This window comes from Neomonachus schauinslandi, chromosome 6, assembly GCF_002201575.2.
Source record: "Neomonachus schauinslandi chromosome 6, ASM220157v2, whole genome shotgun sequence".
NCBI classification, from domain to species: Eukaryota; Metazoa; Chordata; class Mammalia; order Carnivora; family Phocidae; genus Neomonachus; species Neomonachus schauinslandi.
In genome coordinates this window covers 54,840,398-54,846,897 of record NC_058408.1, presented here as the reverse complement: position 1 = coordinate 54,846,897, position 6,500 = coordinate 54,840,398, and the positions used below count along the sequence as shown (strand labels likewise).

General features: G+C 41.6%; 1 non-coding gene across 1 annotated transcript; it reads right to left on the bottom strand.

Moving 5' to 3' along the window:
- Positions 1-1,271: 1,271 nt before the first annotated feature.
- Positions 1,272-1,407, bottom strand: LOC123325209. The gene has a single exon (XR_006540309.1). It is a non-coding gene; the product is annotated as a small nucleolar RNA SNORA70 (small nucleolar RNA).
- Positions 1,408-6,500: the final 5,093 nt, after the last annotated feature.

The window sequence follows — 6,500 nt, the reverse complement described above, 5'->3', positions numbered from 1 at the left end:
CCAGCAATCACACTCCTGGGAATATACTCCAGAGATTCTTGCACACAGGTCTTTACTAGAATCTGTTTGAGGGTGTGCATCCCACAATTGTTTGCAGTGGCAGGGAGTTGGAAGCAACCTGGGGGCTGGTGGTCAACGGTATAACTCCATCAGGCGTAATGCATGCATTCAGTGGGAAACTAAGCAGCAGCCGGAATTAATGCAGCAGGAATACATTCAGCTAAGTGGTTAGCTCTTAAGACATAGTGTCAAGTGGAAAAAGTGTGAGAAACAAAATAAAATCGATCACACGGAACCAGTGTAAATTTAAAACGCTCTAAATAATATATAAGTCTCAAGCATACTGGTGGATGCCTGGGAGGGATATGGAAGAAATGAGAATGAGGATCAGGAAAAAAGAGGGAAAAAAGGGCCTTGTGCCCACCTAGGATGACAGAGCATAATCAATGCTCTTCTTCAGTTGCTTAGGGAAAAACAAACAAAAGAAATGCAGAACTCTTAGAGTCACCAAACAAGAGGGTCACTAGACTGAGGGTGGTTCCCATGCCTTGGTAGCCTACATAAGCAAACTGACACCTAAGCCAGAGTCAATCCTGCAAATGCCTCAAGGTCAAGAAGAACAACCAATCACAAACAGCCAACTAGGCTTTCCCAAATATTGCATCCCTTAAGTGACAGCCAATGAAATAACTTCCTTGCTTTGTTTCTCTATGAAAAACTTGCCCCTAGTTCCTGCCAGTAGAGTGCTCCTAACTGCTTCTGGTTTGGCACTGCCTGATTCATTCAAATCAGTATTTGCTCAAATAAATTCCTAAAATTTTAATATACCTCAGTTTATCTTTGTTATTGTTGACAGGAAGTAGGCTTCATCAGTGGGCATGAATAAGGAGGGGACAGCACCGAGGTTCTCATGAGTATGGGGCCTGCCGTTTGTCCAGGGGGCCACGATTAGGGGTGTATTTGAACCCATAGTCCTCTGGGATGAGTCGCTTTTCAGCCACCATGTTTTCAAATTTGTCCCCATTAAACTTAGCAAAGCCCCACTTCTTGGAGATGTGGACCTTCTGGCAGCCAGGGAATTTAAACTTGGCCCTATATAGGACCTCAGTTACATGTTCCCTTTTCTGCAGCTTGGCACAGATGGACATGAGGACTTGGCCAGTGTGGACCCTGGCCACTGTGCCCTGTGGGTTTCCAAAGGCACCTTACATATCTGTCCGGAGCCTAGACTGGGGATAGCATGAGGTCAGACATGAATGTACACTGGAAAGCTCTGTCTCCAAGGTCCCCTAGGGCAAGCCCTATAAGCAACAGGCTTCATACACTACCAAGGAAGCTACTGTTTGCAGCCATGGCACACCAGGCCCCCATATGGGGAAAGAGCACAGTTGGCTTCATTGGCTGCAAACTCTGTTTACCTTTGAACAGACTATGCTCAGTTTCTTTCTTTCTCTCACACCCCCACATCCAATCCATTAGTAAATTCCGTATCTTCCCAATATATGCAGAATTGAATCATTTCTCATCCTTTCTATCAATACCACCACGTGCTTGGTCACCATCACCTCTTCCCTGATCTTGCCACCAGCCTCCTCACCAGTCTCTTTTGTTTTTATGTCTTCCTGCCTTTGGTCTGCTTTTGACACAGCAACCAGAATGAGCCTATTAAACAGAAGTCAGATTACATCAATTTCTGCTTAAGATCCTCTGGTTCCTGTCTCACTCAGGAGAAAGCAAAGGCCTAATGATCCACAAGCCACTTGAGTTGTACCCCCTAGCTTCTCTGGTCTTACCTGCTCATCTCTCCCTTTGGCCACTCCCTCATGCTACACAGACCTCTTGCTAACCTAGCAGATACCACATACACCCTTCATTCAAGGCCTTTGCAGGTATTTATTCTTCTTCCGAGAATGCTCTTTCCCTAGAGTTCCAAACAGCTTGCTCCCTCACTCTTTCAGATCTTCATTCAGAAGTCTCAGTGAGACCTCTGACCACACTATTTAAAACGGCAACCCCTCAGACAAAAGATCTGAACAAAGTGGGCAAAAGAGCTCAACAGACAACTTTCCAAAGAAGATATACAGATGGCAAATAAGCACAAGAAAAGATGCTCAACATCATATGTCATTAAGAAAATGCAAATTAAAACAAATGAGATACTACTACACATCTAATAATAATAATAATAACTGACAACACCAAATGCTGGTGAGGATGTGAAGCAATAGGAACTCCCATCTACTGCTGGCAGGAATGCAAAATGGTCCAGCCAGGAGCACTGGGGGCAGTGGCTCACGCCTGTAGCCCCAGCTACTTTGGAGGCTGAGGCAGAAGGATCACTTGAGCCCAGAAGTTCTGGACTGCAGTGCCCTATGCCAACTGGGTGTTTGCACTAAGTTGGGCATCAACATAGTGACCTCCCAGGAGTCAGGGGACCATCAAGTTGCCTAAGGAGGGGTGAACCGGCCCAGGTCAGAAACGCAGCAGGTCAAAACTCCTGTGCTCATTAAAATGGTACCGCCACTGAGGAGGGTAGTTTGACAGTTTTCCTGTAAAACTAAGCACAGACTTACAATACCAGCAACTGCACTCAGTTATTTACTCAAATGAGTTGGAAACTTTTGTCCACACAAAAACCTGCCCGTGTATATTTTTAGCAGCTTTATTCACAATTGCCAAAAATTGGAAGCAGCCAAGTTATTCCTCATAAGTGAATGGATAAACAAACTGGGGTACATCTGTACAATGGAATAGTACTCAGTGATAAAAAGAAAGGAGCTGTCAAGCCACAAGAAGACACGGAGGAAACTTAAATGCATATTTCTAAGTAAAAGAAGCTATCTGAAAAGGCTACATGTGGTATAATTCCAACTATATGACATTCTGGAAAGGGCAAAACTGCAGAGATAGAATGATCTATGATAGCCAGGGATTCAAGGATAAGGAGAGATGAATAGGTAGAGAACAGGAACTTAAGGCAATAAAACTATTCTATATAATACCATAGCGGTAGATAGATGACATTATGCATTTGGCAAAACCCATAAAATTGTACAATACAAAGAGTAAACCCTAATGCACCCTATGGACTTCAGTTAATAATAATGTGTTAATATCGGCTCATCAATTGTAACAAATGTATCACACTAACCCAAGATGTGAATAACATGGGAATCTGTTGGGAGGAGAGGATTTATATGGGAACTCTGTACTTCCTGCTCAGTTTTTCAGTAAACCCAAAAATGCTCTAAAAAGTGAAATCTTTTAAATGAAACACAAATCGCAGCTTTCCCACAGGCACTCCCTATGCCTCCTCCCTGCTTTACTTTTCCCTGGAGAACTTATCACCACTTAACATAATGTATTTTTTACTGATTTGTTACTATATATCTGAAATACCACGCCTCACCCAGCCACTAACAGGCAAAGGTAAGTTCCACCAGGAAAAAAATTGTTAATGCTTTATTTTGATGCAATTTAAATTTATAGAAAAGTTGCAAGAACAGATGAAGAAATTCCCATATATTTTTAACCTAAATTCATCAGTTGTTGTTTACATTTTATCCCTTTGCCTGCAGGGGCTTTATGTCTCTCTTGCCGTCACTCTCCATCTCTGTCATGTATGTCTATATAAATGGTCTTCTGTGTATAAAGAATATATAGGTGCGCCTGGGTGGCTCACTCATTAAGCGTCTGCCTTCAGCTCAGGTCATGATGCCGGGGTCCTGGGATCGAGCCCCGCATCTGGCTCCCTGCTCGGCGGAAAGCCTGCTTCTCCCTCTCCCACTCCCCCTGCTTGTGTTCCCTCTCTCACTGTCTCTCTCTGTCAAATAAATAAATAAAATCTTTAAAAAAAAAAGAACACAAGATATATTTTTATAAATATACGATATGTAGAAAAAACATGATGAATATATACATATATATTTAGATATATATCATGTGTTCTATATATATTTTCTTTTTTTTTAAAGATTTTATTTATTTATTTATTTGACAGAGAGATAGACAGAAGAGCATAAGCAGAGGGAGTGGCAGAGGGAGAGGGAGAAGCAGGCTCTGCACTGAGCAGGGAACCCGATGCGGGACTCGATCCCAGGACCCTGAGATCATGACCTGAGCCGAAGGCAGACGCTTAACCATCTGAGCCACCCAGGCGCCCGTCTATATATATTTTCTATATATAGCATACCTAATTGTAATAGGTATAATTACCCAAAACTCAAAATTAAACAATTATACAATACTGTTATCTAATTCACAGTCCATATTCAAATAACATCAATTGTCCCAGTAGTGTTTTTTATAGTTCTTTTTCCCTAATCCAGAGCCCAGTCCAGGATTATGCATTGCATTTAGTAATCTGAAAGAGCTCCTCAGTCTTTCGTTGGTGGTGGGGGGGGGTCACTCTTTACCTTGACATTTTTTAAGAGTTCAACCCAGTTACTTTGCAGATGTCTCTCCATTTGTGTTTGTCTATTTCCTCATGATCAGATTCAGATTATGCGTTTTTGGCAGGAACCCTACCCTAGTGTTATGTCCTCAGAGCATGATATCAGGAGATATAAGATGATGGTTTGTCCCAATGTGGGCGATGTTATCTTGCATGTCCTACATCCATCAGATTTTTACAAAAAGGGAATTTTGTATATTTCATTCACTGCTATATTCCCAAAACCTAGAATAGTGCCTGAAATAGGCACTGAAAAAGAATATGCTGGCTGAATGACTAAATGACTTTCAACTCTGTGGAGTTGAAAAGACAAACAGAGGAAGAGGAAGAACGAAGAGAAGGGGGGGGAAGGAAGAGTAAGGGAAAAGTAGTAAACCTGTGGTTTAATCATTACTATGTACATTTTACGTTCACCAATATTATTCAGAAGATTTCCAGGATATTTCTATTAACTAATAATACCATCAATAGTATGAGATTTCCAGAGTCATTACACTCTTGCTAGTATAAACTTATTTTCTAGTATACTAATGATATAGACTTGACCCCAATAATAACTCACTTTAAGATGATCCTCATTCTTAAAAGCTTTTTCAACTCCTTCAGAAGAAAATCTTCTAAATAATATATGAGAGAAGCCTCAGAGGCCTGTTTCATAGACTGTCAACTTTTATTATAATATCCTCAGTGGCAATGTATTTCTTAGGTAAATATAATTTACTATTTACCTCAAGACATCTCTAATTTGGTTAATAGTACCTTGCAATTAAAAATATATGCAATGTAAAAAGAAAAATGGTCACATATTCAAGCAATGTGCTAAGGGAAGAAAAGAAGGACATGAAAATATTATCCTAAAGAAATTTAATGTTATCTGGGGCGCCTGGGTGGCTCAGCTGGTTAAGCGACTGCCTTCGGCTCAGGTCATGATCCTGGAGTTCCGGGATCGAGTCCCATATTGGGCTCCCTGCTCAGCAGGGAGTCTGCTTCTCCCTCTGACCCTCCTCCCTCTCATGCTCTCTGTCTCTCATTCTCTGTCTCGCAAAAAAATAAAATCTTAAAAAAAAAAAAAAAGAAATTTAATGTTATCAACTAAACAAACAAAAGTCAATTTTGATTGATTCAGTGTCCATCAATGCTTACATGTAAGTGCAAAGGAAAACTATGTGAAGCATTTTGTTTTAAATCATATTCTACTCTTTTTTTTAGAGAGAGAGAGAGCAGGTGTGCACTTGCACAAGCTGGGGGAGGGGCAGAGGGAGAGGGAGAGAGAGAATCCTAAGCAGGTTCCAAGCCGAGCATGGAGCCCGACGTGGGGCTCAAACTCACAACCCTGAAATCATGACCTGAGCCGAAATCAAGAGTCAGATGCTTAACCAATTGAGCCACCCAGGCACCCCTTAAATCGTATTTTAAAAGCAATGTTGAAAGTGAACATTTTAAGCTTGATTTTTAAGTATCAACATAATTAATAAATTTTAATGTAAAGAAAGCTTTTTCTCTTTTGATTTTTAAGAATTCTACTGAGGGGCACCTGGCTGGCTTAGTCCGTAGAGCATGTTATTCTTCATCTCGGAGTTGTAAGTCTGAGCCCCACACTGGGTGTAGAGGTTACTTAAAAATGAAATCTTGAGGTGCCAGGGTGGCTCAGTCAGTTAAGCGTGGGACTCTTGATTTTCAGTTAAGTGTCAGACTCCTGATTTCCACTCGGGTCATGATCTCAGGGTTGTGAGATTGAGCCCCGCATCAGGCTCTGTGCTGGGCGTGGGGCCTGCTTAAGATGCTCTCTCTCTCCCTGTCCCTCTGCCTCTCCCCCATCGCTAGCACACCTGCACACTCACTCTCAAAAAAAAAAAAAAATCTTAAAAAAATTAAAAATAAAAATTTTACTGAGACTTAAATCATCTCTGCTGTTAACAGCTTTTCCTATCTCCCGGGGGGGGGGGGGGGGGGGGGGGCAGCCCATATAAACAAGTCTGTGAGGCACTGATTATTCAAAAGCCAAACCTTCTTTTAAAAAGTTTCCAGGCTCATTGCTTCAGTCCAG